The sequence below is a fragment of the Pristis pectinata genome, chromosome 7 (genome assembly GCF_009764475.1).
Source record: "Pristis pectinata isolate sPriPec2 chromosome 7, sPriPec2.1.pri, whole genome shotgun sequence".
NCBI lineage: Eukaryota > Metazoa > Chordata > Chondrichthyes > Rhinopristiformes > Pristidae > Pristis > Pristis pectinata.
In genome coordinates, this window is record NC_067411.1 from 27,172,983 (window position 1) to 27,190,305 (window position 17,323).

The 17,323-nt window shown below is 40.3% G+C and overlaps 1 protein-coding gene across 1 annotated transcript in view; it reads right to left on the reverse strand.

Moving 5' to 3' along the window:
* tnpo1 (transportin 1) overlaps nt 1-17,323 on the reverse strand; it is a 133,295-nt gene that overhangs the window by 100,272 nt on the left and 15,700 nt on the right. The window contains exon 2 of the mRNA XM_052019139.1: nt 2,977-3,105. The gene's annotated coding sequence lies outside the window, so the exon portion shown is untranslated. The remainder of the gene's footprint in view (nt 1-2,976; nt 3,106-17,323) is intronic.

A 17,323-nucleotide genomic window follows, 5' to 3' on the forward strand; every position in this document is an offset into this window, starting at 1 on the left:
GCAAGTGAATCATCTCCTGACATCCCAAAGCCTCATTACTGTCTATAAAAGCACAAGTCAGGAGAGTGATAGAATACTCTCCTTTTCCTGGGTAAGAGCAGCTCCAACTTTAACAAAGATCAATACTATCTAGGATAAAGCCTCCCACTTTATTGGAAACTCATCCACCACCTTAAATATCCATTCCCTCCACCACCAGCACAGTGACTGCAAGGTGTACGACCTACAAAACACGTTCTTGTCACTTGCCCAGACTACTTTGACAGCATCTATCAAACCTGCAGCATTCACCATCAAGAAGGACAAGGCAGTAGGAAAACTGGAACAATATCACCAGAAGGTTCCTCTCCAAGTCACACATCTATCCTGACTTGGAAATAGGTCACCAATCATTCATTGCCACAGAGTCTAAATCATTTTACTCCTTACATGACAGTACTGTGTTGGAGCACATTCACCAGGAAGTTCTTAAGGGCAATTAGGGACAGACAATAAATGCTGGCCTTGCCAGCAACTCCCAGATTCCATAAAATGAATGAGTTTATTCAGAAAGAATTTAAATACAAGGTTAGAATGTTTACCATTAGAACTAAAGTGAACTTCCATTCAAGTCAATTTTATTTCAATAACTGTAGCTCAAAAGGAGGAAGAGTTGTATATCTTTTGTAAAGAACATTTTAGAAACAATGTTCAGTTTCAACTGAAGTGGATTTCCAAACCTGACCACCATGCATACTAAGAAATGCAAAAGAGAGCTATATGGTAAACTGGTTAGAAATGCATTGAGATTTATGCAAGATACTTGTATATTAAGCAACAAACAATCTGCTGGAAGAACTCAGCAGGTCAAGCAGCATCCATGGGAGGAAAGGAAGGTATGCCATTATTGCAAAGTCACCAAGAGTAGTGGGAAACTGGAAGATTGGGGGAAAAAAAAACTTTAAAAAGCAACAAAGAACGACTAAGCAAGCAATAAGGGAAGACAGATTATGAAAGTAAACCAACACAAAATATAAAAACAGATAGCAAATGATTTCATAATTATATAAAGCAGAAAAGGGTGCCTAAAGTGAATGTGGGTCCCTTGGAAGACAAGAAGGGGGAATTAATACTGGGTAATGCAGAAATGTCTGAGGCTTTGAATAACAATTTTGTGTCAGTCTTCACAGTGGAGGACACATCTAACATGCCACAGAGAGATGTTAGGAGTGCGATGGGAGGCGAGGACGCTATCACTAAAGAGGTAGTGCTGAGCAAACTAGTGGGCCTAAAGGTAGACAAGTCCTCTGGTCCTGATGGAATGCATACCAGGGTACTGAAAGAAATGGTGAAAGTTATAGTAGAGGCATTTGTGATAATTTACGAAAATTCTCTGGACTCTGACCAGATCCTAGTGGATTGGAAGACAGCAAATGTCATGCCACTGTTTAATCAAAGGATGTAGGCAAAAGGCAGGTAACTATAGGCCAGTTAGCTTGATGTCTGTAGTCGGGAAAATGCTTGAAGTGATCATTAAGGAAGAAATAGCAAGCCATCTGGCAGACACAGCATGGATTCAGGAAGGGCAAGTCCCGTTTGACAAATTTACTGGAGTTCTGTGAAGATATAAAAAGCGCATTGGATAGAGGAGAACAGGTGGATGTTGTACACTTGGATTCCCACAAGGCGTTCCTCAAGGTGCTGCATAAAAGACCCAACCATAAGGTAAGGATGCATGGAGTCAGGGGTAATGTATTAGGATGGATAGAGGATTGGTTAACCAATAGAAGGCAGAGAGTTGGGACAAATGGGTATTCTCTGGTTGGCAATCAGTGGTGAGCGGAGTGCCGCAGGGGTCAGTGTTGGCCTCGCAATTGTTCACGATATACATTAATGATTTGGAAGAGGGGACTGAGTGTAGTGTATCTAAGTTTGCTGATGACACCAAATTGAGTGGAAAAGCAAAATGTGCAGAGGATGTGGAGGATATGCAGAGAGATATAGATAGGTTAAGTTAGTGGGCAAGGGTCTCACAGATGGAGTACAATGTTGGTAAATGTGAGGTCATCCACTTTGGAAGGAAAAATAGAAGATCAGATTATTATTTAAATGGTGTTGTGCAGAGGGACTTGGGAATACTTGTGCATGAATCGCAAAAGATTGGTTTGCAGGTGCAACAGGTTATCAAAAAGGCAAATGGAATGTTGGCCTTCATTGCTAGAGGGACTGAATTTAAGAGCAGGGAGGTTATGCTTCAACCGTACAGGTTACTGGTGAGGCCACACCTGAAATACTACATGCAGTTCTGGTTTCCTTACTTGAGAAAAGATATACTGACTTTGGAGGCGGTGCAGAGGAGGTTCACCAGGTTGATTCCAGAGATAAGGGTGTTACCCTACGAGGAGAGATTGGGACTATAGTCGCTGGAATTCAGAAGAATGAGAGGGGATCTTATAGAAACATATAAATATTATGAAAGGGATAGATAAGATAGAGGCAGGAAAGTTGTTTCCACTGGTGGGTGAGACTAGAACTAGGGGATATAGCCTCAAAATTTGGGGGAGTAGATTTAGGATGGAGATGAGGAGAAACTGCTTTTCCCAGAGAGCAGTGAATCTGTGGAATTCTCTGCCTGGGGAAACATTAGAGGCTACCTCATTAAATATATTTAAGACACCGTTAGATAGAGTTTTGTATAGTAGGGGAATAAGGGGTTATGGGGAAAAGGCAGGTAGGTGGATCTGAGTCCACAGCCAGATCAGCCATGACATTATTGAATGATGGACCAGGCCAATGGTCCAGATGGCCTACTCCTGCTCCTATTTCTTATGTCCTTATGTTAAAGGAATTGTCAACGTTTCGGGTAAACTCTGAATCTTATTATATGTTAATTGGATTTAGTGCCAAAATAACTTTCAGGAAAAAAAAAGTTACAGAACAATTATTGCTGCACTCTTCTTGTAATTCGGGGAGTATTTTAGTAAGCAATATTCTTACCTAATACACAGGCGTCCACTGGATGTCAAACTTGCTGGCTAAACATCTTCACCACTGAGGCAGAATATTATATCTTTTGCAAATTTGAAAAAGAAGCAGAAAATGTGGAAATCATTTCAGGTTGATGACCTGTTGAAAAAAAATCATGGAGCTGAAATATTAATCCTACCTCCCTCCTTCTACAGTGGCTGTGATATCTGTTGAGTGTTTCCAGCATTTTCTCTTTTTTACCACAATTAAACCACTGAATAGTAGAGGCCACATTTTGAGGCTATTGAATCAGCATCAAGAGTGTAAAGGTTTTAGAGTAAGTATTCACAATAGATTTTGGGATTGTGGATATAATTAAATGATGAAAAGTGCGTAACTGCAAAAACAGCTGCCACTTGTTAATAATTCAGCCCAAATTTCTCACATAGATACTTCAAAAGGAAGAAATTACAACTTCTAAAGGGATGATGCATTGCTTTGAATACCATCATTTACAGGTATATGAATCCCAAATAGCAAGAATCTTGGACCAAAAAAAAGTGTCCTTTTTGATGACTAAAGATTCAAAGTGATATGAACTTTGAATTGCCCAGCCAACTTAGCTATTGGCACCAAACCAATGCACATAATTTATGGTAAACTGGAACCATTACTCAAGATATACGAAATATAAAATATTTATCTCCAAGGAATAGTATCCTGAAGTTGCCTAGAACAACTTTGTCCATCATTGAGAAATGGCTAATGTGTGTTTCCTGGCATACTTCATTTTAGCTATTCAACCTCATAACCCATTAATATATAATCTTGCAATTATGTATCTACTTCCCAGTTCTAGAGAAAGTACTGGTTTAAAAATCGGTGAGGCAGTACAGCCTAGGGTCGCCAAATTGATTCCCAAGATGTCGGGTTTGTCACACTAGGAATGACAGGGCCAAATGAACTCTGGCGTTTAGAAGAACGAGAGATCTCATGGAAATCAATAAAAATTCTGAGGGAGCTTGCTAGGAAGATATCCAAGGATGTTTGCCTGGGAGGGGGAGTCAAGAATTAAGGGCTTAAGGGCATAGTCATAGTATATGGGGGGGGGGGGGGGGGGGGTGTGGTCAGCTGATTAAGAGAGATGAGGAATTTCTTCTCAGGAGGACTGTGAATTTTTGGAATTCCACACCCCCAGAGAGCTGGGGATACCAAATCATTTAGGTACATTCAAGTCTGATTTCCCCCATAGTCCTAAAATCTCAGGTTATGGCATCAGGCTAGAAAGGAGTTGAGGCCAAAGATCAGATCAGCCGAGGGTCCAAAAGGTTCGTCTTTCCTCTGGTCTTATGAAATAAATGAAAGGTTACAAGTAATTCTATAAATGGTATTGTGGATAAGGTTTGGGCTAGGTTAGGGTTAGGTTACTTTATGCAAAATTCAAATGACAAGTAAATCTCAGTTTACAGGGTTGTTCAATAATTATATGGACTCAGATTAAAACTACTGCTTTACAAACCAAACAGAATTTGTTTAAAAAATATGCATTATAATCTCCAACACTGAAGCTTGCTATTGGCATTTAGAAATATTGCTGAAAATCATTAATTGTCAGGAAAAAGATTGTGATGTGATCATAGCAGATTCTGGCTGTTTGGTTTACTTACAGTATAAGGAATTATTTTGTGGCTCTAAAGAAATTAAAAGAACAGTTTCAGCCTAATTTGGAGATATGACTGAATACTGTTATAATTCTTCCTGCATTTAAGAATTGAAACACAAATCAAATATTCTGTGCAAAGGAAAACAGAATCTCAGACAGATAGCTAAACATCTCCAGAACTGATACAAGCAAAAGAAAACAAAAAAATTCTAAAAGGGGCCAGAACACAAACTGTTCTATGTATCATCCACTTACTTTTTCTTGATATATACGGTTCAGAAACATTGGGACTGCTAAGGGTACTAAATAGGAGAGAGGCCACTTGTCAAATGAAATGCCTTTCTAAAAGTTAAACACCAAAAGTACAAGAATTTTACTCTACTGTAGAATAAAAACAATGTTTTTCTTATGTGAAGGACATCAAGTATTCTTAGCAGATACAAGAACAACTGCTAACACTCCAAAATATTACAAAGATATCGTGCCATTATTCTTTATATTTTTACCAAAAAATCTTTACAATATTCCTTTCAAAGCCTTTTGATTCATGCTTCAAGTAGAAATGCCTTTATGTTCCTATTGTCACTCCTTTTAAGTTCAGAGATCCTGAATGCGGCTGAAATAACAAATCTTGTCATTATTTACCAAAGTTAGTTTGATCAAGCAGAGCACAACCAGGTCTCCTCCTCCTCCAAATTTTATTCCGAAGTTACTCTGGAGTGAAAGGACAATCCACAGGTATAAGCTAGATTTTTAAAGTCATTTTAACACTGCCTTATGTTCAACATCAAATATAATGAACTCATGGATTTCTTCATCTCTATTACAGAAAATATTTGTGTAATTGTCTGTGTCATTTTCTCCCTTTCTCCCAAGCTGTGATCCACCATTTTATAATTTTACTCCTGATTCCCCTTCCCTGATCTAAACACTTTGAGATCTACTTCCTTATTTAAGTACGGAGTATCCAGCTTCTGAATGAGAGCTGGTTGGACATTCATCTCAATTTCGCAACATTGCTGCAAACTTCTAAGGACACAGTCCAAGGGCCACCAAAATTCAGTTGCTCCATTCACAAACTTCCATTCGTAAAAGGCAACAAGTGGAATGATTGCCAATAATTGGACAATCTTTAATTCCATTCGCTATGACCAAGTACAGCATGATCTGAGCAATACTTCAGCCAATAGTTTTATTTAAATTCTTTAATGGGATGGCTTCATCACAGGCAAGGCCAACAGATATTGGAGACACAAGAAACTGCAGATGCTGGAGTCTGGAGCAAAAAAAAACTGCTAGAGGAACTCAATGGGTCAAGCAGCATCCCGGGGGGGAATTGGAATTGTCGTTATTTTGGTTCGAGACCCTGCATCAGGACTGAGAGTGGAGAGGGAAGATAGCTGCATAAAGAGGAGAGGGGGACGGGTGAGACAGGGGCTCATGGGTGAAAGAAGAGGGTGAGGGTTGAAGGATGATGGACAAATGGAGCAAGGTAGGGGAAGGGCAGAGTAGGGAGACAGTGAGTGATAGGTGGAAGCAGATAAGGAGAAAAAAGGGCAGATGGAACCAGGTTGGGAGAGGGGAGAGTGAAGGTGGAGACAGCTGTTGGAAGGTATTCAGTGGGGACACAAAGGTTACCAGCGCTGGAATCTGATAAGGAAGCTGATAATGGGAACCAGTAGGGAGAGATGAAGGGCAGATGGAATCAGGATCTGATGGATGTAGGTAGTAGGTGGAGGGGGGGATACAAATTGGCCCACCCCCACTCCACCTGGCTCGATCTGCCTGTCATCCTTCACCCCTCCTCAGTGCACCTGTCACCTTCTGGCCAACCCTAACCACCCTTGAAAAGCTGATAAACTCAATCATCTCCTAAAAGACAGCACTATTTCCTTCTATTGGTATTTCAATGGCAATATCACCAATTCTTCTGCCATCAACACCTCAGAGGTTATCACTAACCAGAAACACAACTGCAACCAGACGTACAAGTACCGTCCCTACTTAAGCAGTCAAGGACAAGGTAATCTATACAAAATGAATATGAAGGAATGGTACAGCTAAGACAGATGGACCTTGGACACTACCCTGAGAAACACTTTCTACAACATTCCAAGACTGATACAAATAGCCTTCAACAACCACAACTAGACATCCCAAATCCTTTCCACTATCTAAAAATAGAAAAGTCAGAACTGTGATGGAATACTCTCCATTTGCCTGAAAAAGTACTGTTTCACAACACGAGCAAACCAATTCATTCAACTGGTACCCATCCCAAATACTCACTCCCACCATCAACAGTTCACTGCACCAGTTACATGGTATACTGCAGAAACTCAAAGGCTTCTTTGATAGCATCTACTAAACCAAAGCATCCACCATCTAGAAGATAAAAACAACAGGTGCATGCAAATGCAACCATCCACATTTCCCTTTCAAATCACACTTCATCGACTTAGGTTTCTATTCTGCATTTCTATTTCCATTGCCATTTATATTTCTATTTCCATTCTACATCTTGGATTGACTTCCTAGAATTTTTAAACCAAATAGCACTGTGAGAATATACCTTGACCACAAGGTCTCTAACAATTGAAGAAGTGGCTCACCATTGTTTAAGGTTAATTACAGATGGGCATTAGATGTAACCTTGCCAGCAAAATCCATATCCCGTGTATGCAAAGTGAAGTCTTTTTCATTTAATCGAGGCACAGCTGAGAGAGTTTCAATTATGACTTCACACCTTCCCTATTTTACCATGGTTAAGTTGGCTGCACCCTCAAATCAAAAAGTTGTGAGACCGTGTTGCATTGGGAAGTTTGCTACATAAAGTACAAATCTCTTTTTCTTATCTCAAATAAAAAAAATTATCCATCTTCTTCCCACTAGGTTTGATTTTCCTAATATCTCTTTTAATTACCTCCTATTCGCCACTATGCAAATATTTTTAGTTCCAGAATTAACAGATCATCCAGCCTGCAGCAAATTTTCTTATCCATTAAGCCCATCTTACTGATCAATAATGTAGTCCCAAAAATGAATTAAAATCCTTATCTTTATTTCACTATTTGACCTAATTACAGAATAAAGCATTTTACTCATCAGTAATAAAATGATCCAGGTTCCACTGTGGGTCATAAGATAGCATGAGCATTACAATCTTTTGTGACACTTATTGTGGGCAGGCAGAGTAAACAACTCTCATAAAAGGTAACCTGCTTGGAGTGCTTAAAAGAGCAACTGACACCACTGAATCACAAGTGATGGCAGATCTAAAAGTTCTACAAGTGTTAAATACAACTTATCAAGTCATGGAGACAGCAGATTTTATCTTCAGCTCTATTGCTAGATATTAATAAAACATAAGATACATAATTCATTTAATGTTCATTTTTAAAATCATATCAAATAATATTCAAGGATATTTTAACACTTGCAATTGAACCTGCTAAGCAATTTTTCTTCCACTGTGCAAGTCAGTGAAGCCACTACTGAAACATATATTCTTTCTAATCTCCAGTTTGGGTTTTACCACTCAACACCACACCTCATGTTTGGCCTTGGAATTCCAGAGTCAAGGCAAAAGTAACCGCCATTGACAAGACAACGTCACTTTACTACATATGGCAACAAGGAACCCTGGTAAAACAGAAGTCAAAGGGCATTAAGGTGGGAAAACTCCAATAGTTGGAGGCCTATCCTTTCACCTCATCCATGGAATTTCCTGGTAAAGCAGTGATTCACTTGCAGTTCTTCAAATCTAGTGTATTGCATTCAGTGTTCACAACATGACCTCAACATTGGAGAGAGCATTTACAGACTGGGTGATCACTTTGCGGAGCACCTGGGGTAAGTCTACAGGAGTAGACCTGAGCTTCCAGTTTGCCTGTTACTAATTCACTATTCCACTCCCACTATGACCTTTGTCTGTGGCCTCCAGTACTGTTACAACGAGGTCTAACACAAGCTTGAACAACACCTCATCTTCTGTTGGGGCCTGTTGCAGCTGGGAAGACTCAATATTGAATTCTAACTTTAGATAATTCACGCTCTCTTTCTGCTTGTATGAGAATTGGCCATTTTTTGCCTGCCATCCTTTTCTTTCTTCAATAGTCCAGCCTGCTGGGCATGTCCCAGTAGACAAGACTATACAACATTAGCAACATATAACACAGACAAAGAATCTAAATCTGACCTTAACTGCTCCTTAATGGTTACAATATCTCACTCCATCAGAGAAATTCCCATTGTTCTACCCATCAGCTTCCCCCACCTCCCCCCCCCCACTCTTTTCTGCTTTCTCTATATTTCAGTTCTGATGAAGGGTCCTGGACCTCAAATATTGACTGTTTCTCTTTCCACAGATTCAGCTCGAGCTCTTACAACACTTTATGTTTTTATTTCAGATTTCCAGCATCCACAGCTTTTATTTAAAAAAATATTCTTACCCACTCTATGCTACTCATTAATTAATAACTCTAACAGGTTCCCCCTCAGCCTCCTCTGCTCCAAAGAAAACAAACCCAGCCTATGCAGTCTCTCCCCATAACCGAAAGCTCAGCTGTATCTCCCAAACACAGTCTCTACCACCAAACAGGTGAAGGACAGCAGGATATGGGAACACCCTCTCCAAGTTGCACAGCATCACCTTTGTGAGAATACCTTCAGCAGAAGGGCTGCAGCAGTTCAAGAAGATGGCTCATCAGTGCCTCCTGCAAAATTGGGGATGAGCAATAAATACTGGCCTTGCTGATGCTACCCATACACAGAAAAGTGAATAAACTAAAACTGCATTGATTACACAGTACAGTAGTCAAAGTTGTGAAGAGGGTCACTGAATAAATAATGCTATAAATATGAATGCTTAACTATTTAGTGCTACAAATGGATACATTTTTCTATTCTTTAATCAGTATTCATTAGAATTAAACCTGAAAGAATGTAAGCAGAGTTGGATGTTGCTGGTTGGCTTTACCATTAATTCAATGCATGAATTTTGAGAGTTGCTGAGCCTTCCAAACCAGGAAGATTTCAGTTTCAATGTTTTGTTCAACATAAGAATTTAATTTACTGAATAGTACCTAGACACTATGGTTCAGTAAATCTCCAAAGACACTAGTTTGAAACCTACTCTTCATCCCTATCAAGCAATAAAGTTTGACAGGAATGGGTTTAGACTCGATATAACCTTTTCATTGATGATATCATAATAAATAATAGAGATTAGGTAGGCTAGCTCTGTTTTCCAATGAGCAAAGGAGGCCAAGAAGTGACAATGATAGAGATATGTAAATTTATGGGAGGCATAGATAAGGCAGATAGCCAATGTCTATTTCCCAAGGTAGGAGGCATCTAAAACTAGAGGGCAGAGGTTTAATGTGACAGGGAGGAGATTTAAAGAGGATCTGAGGAGTAAACTTTACACATTAAGAGAAGTAATTGGCATCTGGAATAAAGCTGCCACAGGTAGTGGTGGAGGCAGGAACAGCATTTTAGAAGCATCTTGACAGGTAGTTGATCAGGGCATCAATGGATATGGAATTAATGGAGGCATGTGGGATTAGTATAGATAGATATGATGGCCAGCATAGACACGGTGAGCCAAAAGGCCTGTTTCTATGACGTACAACTCTATAACTCTAATGGGACTTAGTCAGAATAGGAAATCAGAAACCAAATTTTGATTGAGCTCATTTACACTGAATAGTCAATGGACCACACCTAGAAGGAATTTTACTTTAGAAGAAGTGCAACATTGATTTACAAATATACCAGGAGTTTAAGGGACAAAATTATATCACTGACAGGTCGGTAGAGAATGATAATACAACCTTGTGTGGTAGTTATAATCCAACTACAAATTTGAACCTTGATGAACAAACAGGTTCTTCACAAAGTTATGATAGCAAAGGTGGCCTTTCAACTATCAAGTTCATGGTAGCTCTCTGTAGAGCAACCCAGTCAGTTCTATTCCCCCACTCTTTTTCACTCTCTCTCTCTAAAATGTCCTGCTAGTTTATATCCCTTAGTCAAACACAAAAAGGTGCTGGAGGAACTCAGCAGGTCAGGCAGCATCTACGGAGGGAAATGCAGAGTCAATGTTTTGGGTTGAGACCTTTCAACCAGTCCAGATGAAGGGTCCCAACCCAAAACGTTGACTGTCCATTTCCCTCCGTAGATGTTGCCTGACCCACTGAGTTTCTCCAGTGCCTTTGTGTGTTGCTCCAGATTTCCAGCACCTGCAGTCTCTCATGTCTCTATAACCCTCATGTGTCTATTCAATTTCCTTTTGAAATCATTAGTGTTCTCCATTTCCACTGTCTTGCATAGGCAGCCAGTTCCAGGTCATTATCAACTGCTACACAAAAACCTCTTCCTCACCTCCCCTCCCCCACTTTCACTCGCCCTCAAAATCTTAATTCCGTGCTCCTTAATCCTCATACCATCAGTTTTTCTTTGCCTACCTTTTCTAAGTCTCTTAGCACACTTCTATCAAATCTTTCCTCAACCTCCTGTGCTCCAAGAACAACTCTAACAATTCTAGCCTTCTTAGCTAATCACATAACTAAAATTCCTCATCCCTGTAACCATTCTGGTAAATCTCCTCCGCATCCTCCCAACAATCTTCACATCCTTCCCAAGGGTGGTGACCAGAATGGGATATAATGCTTGAGTTGTGACCAAAACTTTTTTTTACATCAAGTTCAGCATAACTTCCCAAATATTGTGCACAATACCTCGAACTATTAAACCCAAAGATCCCATCTGTTTTGCTAACTACTCTCTATGTCCAAACATCTTCAAAGATCTATGCATATTAATCCAGTCCCTCAGTTTTTTTTAAAAGATATTTATTTATCAGTCACATGTACATCAAAACACAGTGAAATGTGTCTTTTTGCATTACTGAGAATGTGCTGGGGGCAGCCCGCAAGTGTTGCCACTCTTCCGGTGTCAACATAGCATGCCCGTAACTCCTAACCTGTACATCTTTTTGGAATGTGGGAGGAAACCGGAGCACCCAGAGGAAACCCATGCAGACACAGGGAGAATGTACAAACTCCTTACAGACAGTGGCAGAAATTGAACCTGGGTCACTGGCACTATAATAGCGTTATGCTAACTGCTACACTACCATGCCGTGTTCTTGCCCACATAGGAAATGTGCCATTGTCCTTATTGTCTTTCACGTTCCTTCTGGCAAAATGCATCACTTCACATTTCTCCATATTAAATTCTACCGCCACCTGTCAGAAACATTGCTGAACTATGTCCTGTCACAATCAATTGTTATCATCTTTACTGTTTGCTACACTGCCAGGCTTGGTTTTATAGCAAATTTTGAAATTTTACTTTTATTTCAATATCCAAGTACAGGTCATCCCCAGGTTATGGCAGGCTTCTATTCCTGTGCAATGTTCATAACCTCAACAATTCCCAGGCAGCAGAAGATGCTTGCAGCCCCACAGCAGCTGGCAAATCCATACTGCTGGTCGCCCAGATGTTTATTCATATATACAGGCTGTACACAAGTCAGGCTTTCAACAATCTGGGGAGGACCTGAACAACAAAACTTCAATAATTCAATATCCAACTATTCAGAAATCCTGATGGTTTGGCATCCGGCTCATCACTTGTAGTTTGCTACACTTCCTTCCCTCTCACCGGGACCCCAGTGTCCACACTCCCTTCCCACTCACCAGGGGCCAGGTTCCCACATTCTGTTTAAAGTAACCTGGTTGTGCTTTCTGTAGTTCCTTTAATTTTATTTAGATGTTACACAGTAGAATGATAAATGTTCCAATGAATCTGGTGAATTTAATTTAAAATACTTTGGAGTATTAATGTGAATAATATCCAATAATTCAGAAAATCTGCTAGGCCAGCACCAAAGTCCTGAGCATGCCAGATTAATGGAGATTTACTGTAACATACATCAAGAAAAACAGTGGTCTTAACACTGCCACTCAGAACTCACCATTGTGTACCATTCTCAAGTCTGAAAAACAATCATGCACCACAACTTCCTGCTTTCTGCCTGTAAACTGTCATTGACCCTCCTATTTTGCAAGTCCCTGTTTTGTTATCAACCTTTAGGCTTTATTTTGTCAAATGTCTTTTTAGATCCATAGTGGCAACATCCACTGCATTCCCTTCAATCAACTGTGACATCAACTGAAAAAAAATTAATTAGGTTAGTAAAATATGATCTTTGATTTACAAATCCACTGCAACTCTCCTTTATTACTCAAACCTCTTCAAATGCCCATTAATGTACTTTCCCTGATTATTGTTTCTCCTCCTTAGGCAGACCCTAAGGGTCAAAGACTACTTATTTTCACCACAGCTCTGTAGATTTGGAGTTGGTTGATGAGCTGAATGGGGTCCCTGCAATTTATGACACAGCTGGGGCAAATGCTGAACAGAGTGGGTGGGTGAATAGCTTAATAGGTGAAGTTTTTCCACCATTTTTGCTGGGCCACATGTTCTTGAAGGGACTCAAGAACTTCTCTTCCATCATGGGCCAAGGACTGCCACTGGTCTTTTTCAAAGGAGGCTTTAGCACACCAGTGAATCATATCCTGTCTTGGTAATCTCATTTGCTTCCGGAATCTGGTGTCAAGTATGTGACTGATGTGACCTGCCTGGACCTAGCTGAATGCAAGAACAGCCCCAATGCTGGCCTGGGTGCAGGCATTGATGTTGCTTCACTTACACTGCATGTAGATTTGGAGTATTTTGCAGAAGTAGTGTTCGTAACTTTCTCTAGTGCTTTGAGATGTCCACATACTTAGCCTACTTTTCTGAAGCATACAAGGGCTAGGGACTACTGTTGTCCAATAGATCATGATGGAATGTTGTGCTAAATTCAAGGTAGCAACCTACATTTATTTTTCCTTAGATGGGGAAAGGCTGTCCTGTGCACTGAAAGCGATAGTGAATTTCATCAACATCTCTCTTCACTGAAAGGTGACGCCTGAGAAATGGCAAACAGTCCACATTTTCCAGGGACCTCTATTGCCAGTGGACATTTATTGCTTGTGTAGTGAGGACAAGTTGGGAGAGCAACTTCCTTCTGAGGATGAATCACGCAGAACCCATTCTCTGCTAAGTTTTAGTAAATGAACCAATGACTTGGAGCTTGACCTCCAATTGAGTGCATACACAAATGTCACCTGCATACTGCAGCTCAAGACTAAAGTTGGAATAACCTTGGTTCTGGAATGGATGTACTGTAAGTTGAACAGTTTCTAAATTTGTCTTGTCATATCAGCTCCACTCCCATTGAAAACATTAGAGGCAAGGTACAGGATTACGGCAAGCAATGTGGCCAGCCCAAAAGGTGCATCAATATAGGGATGTCGACCTGGGAGGGGGCACCAAGACACTAACATTGGTTTGCTTTTGGAAATTGGAGCATTTTCCAGAGAGAGTATCAGTGGCCAAAGACCACAAGCTTGGTTTGTTTGAAGATCAAGACCTCATTCTTCTCATCAGATAGCCAAAAGCTGTGCTGGTACACTGAAAAAAGGGATGAATTTCATCACTGATGTCTGCCTTCCCTGAGGTGACTCCGAAGAAAGGGGAAGTAGGCCAGTCTTCTTGTGAATCTTTATTATCAGGGTCTGTGTTGCACAGAGAGATAAAGTTAATAGAAGACCTACGTTTGCCAATGAGGGTTAGATGGGTAGGATAGTCACTCTTAACCAAGTGTTTTCCCAAACACTTGATCCACTTCATTCTATAGAACCAGATTTAGGAATGCCACTTTTCTGGTTTGACCAAGAACACAGAGGTCGAGGATATTCTCCTGAACACATTTGGAAAACTCCTTCCCCTCCTTTCCTTTTATTCTAATATTATTCCAATAGAAATTTAAGTAGTTGAATTTTTCTTACATCACCACTCTAGAATTCTTGTGCATCTTTAATTTCCCTGCAGTTTTTCTTCTACTTAAGATGCCAACAGAATACATGCAACATGATCACACCTTTTGTTTTGCTTCTCAGTTCTAACCAAATGGATTCTGTATTTGCCTGCTTACAGACATTTTTTCCAACACTACAATGTCTTCGATGATCAGTACCGACTCCCCACCTTCCTTTCTTTCCCTTTCCTATCTTTTCTGAACACTTCATATCAAAGAGTAAATATACACCTAGTCCACACCAATTAAAAGCCAAATTTCCATTATTGCCACTACACCATATTGTCACATAGGTATTTGTGTTTGTATCCCAACTCCTTTCACCACATTGTGTATTTACTTACATGCATTCTAAACAGGTCTTTGTATTCATTGCAATCTTTACTAATCTGCATCTACTTAATATAGTACTACAATAGCATTACTTCCTTCTCTCCTACTGTCCAGCCCTCACAATTCCTCTTTTCTCATTTCTATTGGCTAGTGTCCATTCCCTGCCCATTTAATTTGAACCCTTCCTAATCACAACAGTGAACTGCCCCAGAAGGCACTATGTCGAGCCCTGTTGAAGTGCAACTCATCCCTTTTGAATATTTACCTCCCAACAAAGTACTGGTTCCCAGGCCCCAAAAATCCAAAGCCCTCTCCCCTTGTGATGCATGGATCCTCTTTATCTTCTTAATTCTACTCTCACTGGTGTGCAGCACTGGCCCTGATCCACAGGTCCTACTTTTCAACTTCCTCACAAACTCCCAAAAATTGGACTCTATGACCTGTCTTGATGCCATACCTTCTGGCTCACTCACTCACTCTGCAGAATAATCTGCACACTCTCAATGATTTCCTTTACTCTTTCAACAAGGAGGCACTGCATCATGCAGGACTCATGATAATGACCACAAGAACACCTTTGTCCCTAACAATGCAATCCCCTGTGCTGATGTCATTTCTATACTTTCCTAAAATCCTTCATGCAGTCTCTTTCCCATTGCTGTCATGGTCCAGAATACATTCTCAGCAGTCTCATTGCCGAGTGCCAGTTTGAAAGTGGCCACACCAAGAAGAAACCCTGCTTTACCAGTGTTTTTCTACTACTTTAGATAGCCAGTATTTACAATCATGAATACTGTGCCTGTGGATTAGCCACTTCCTGGAATGTACAATCTAGGAAGTGTTCTGATGCTTCACAGCAACTCCAGCTGCTGCTCAAGCCAAACACAAGGATTCTCTTGAACTTCTACAAATGCGCTACAGAAAGTATCCTGACAGGTTGTCTCTCAGTCTGGTACAGCAACTGCTCTGCTCTAGACTGACGAAACCTTCAGAGTGGTTAACAACACTGCTTTGTCCATCACAGGTCATCACTTCCTTCCATCCAGTCCATCTTCACAGTGTGTTGTATCCAGAAGACTACAGTATCGTTAAGGATGCCTGCCACCCTGGCCATTCTCTTTTCTCCCTTCTAAGAGAAAAGAAGATACAGGAGCTTGAAAGCCAAGATGACCAGACTCAAGAACAGCTTCTTCCCCACTGCTATCACACTTCTGAACCAATCACCTCTTACACATCCCATTCCTGGTGGTGCTTCCACATTCTTGAACCATTCCATTGTCTTCCTCTTCCATTGTCACTTTAGCATTTCTTTTTGTATTACTAAACTTTGCACTTTTCCATTGTTTTGCATTTGTTGCTGTATTTATTGTGATCTTGTATACTGTTTACTCTGAGATTCACAAGAGCAAGGAATTTCATTGCACCCTGATGTACATTACAATAATCTGAATCTGCAGCTCAGAAACTCAAAGCTCAAATTCAAGCTGCTGAAAAGACTTCCTACACACATGGAATCCCCCAGAACTTATAAAATGTCCCCAACTTTCCACAGTGCACAGGAACTGCAGACAACAGAAATCTGCTGCCCACCACAATCTAACCAACAAAAAATATTCCATCTTATGGATGGTAACATGTTTAAACTATTAATTTCTTTCTAGTCCTCAGTTTTTGCCATCTCCCATTTTGTCTCAGACCACTCCTTAATTTATCAAATACCCGAGTAATATTTTACCCTTCTCACTTCACCAAGTTTTGTATTTAGTATTCTGTAGAAGCAGTACAGCTGAGCCCTGCATTACAGAGGGTTCTAGAAGGCAGTCCATATTGCAAAATTCTGCAACACAAAGCTACATCATCTGTGCATGCATCAAGAAACATGAGTTGAAAAAAAATAAATTGTGTTTATGTACTCTCCCCCTCCCCCCCCCCCACATAAATATTACAAGTCTTTGGGCATGATTTGTGAATTCCGTGAGGGCGAATTTCCATTACCCAAATGGCTGCAACATGGAAGTCACCTGTACTCCACGGGACAGAATTCCAGGCATTGTGTGCAGGGTTCCTGCTGCAGGATGAATAGCACAGTTGTTCATGAGGAGATGAAGGTGGCTACAAAAATGAAATTTGTATTATCTTTAAAAAAAAAGAGGTAACCTTATCAGAATTAAGGGATCCAATTGAATAGACAAAGAGGAAAATGGCACGATTTCCTGTTCAGAGTCCTGTACTAAGCTGAAAGCAACTGTCAGTGTAGTGAAAAGTGAGCATTGCTCCTTCGTCGTTGACCACCAAACATGAGCCACAACTAAAAGTGGATTTTCCACTTCTTGTCACATAAATGCAATTACAATTTCTTTGTAAAATCACTATACTTAAAATGTATTTATAGAGATTAAAATAATACCAAAGAAACACAGCAAAAAAGAAATTCCTTCTACTGAAGACTA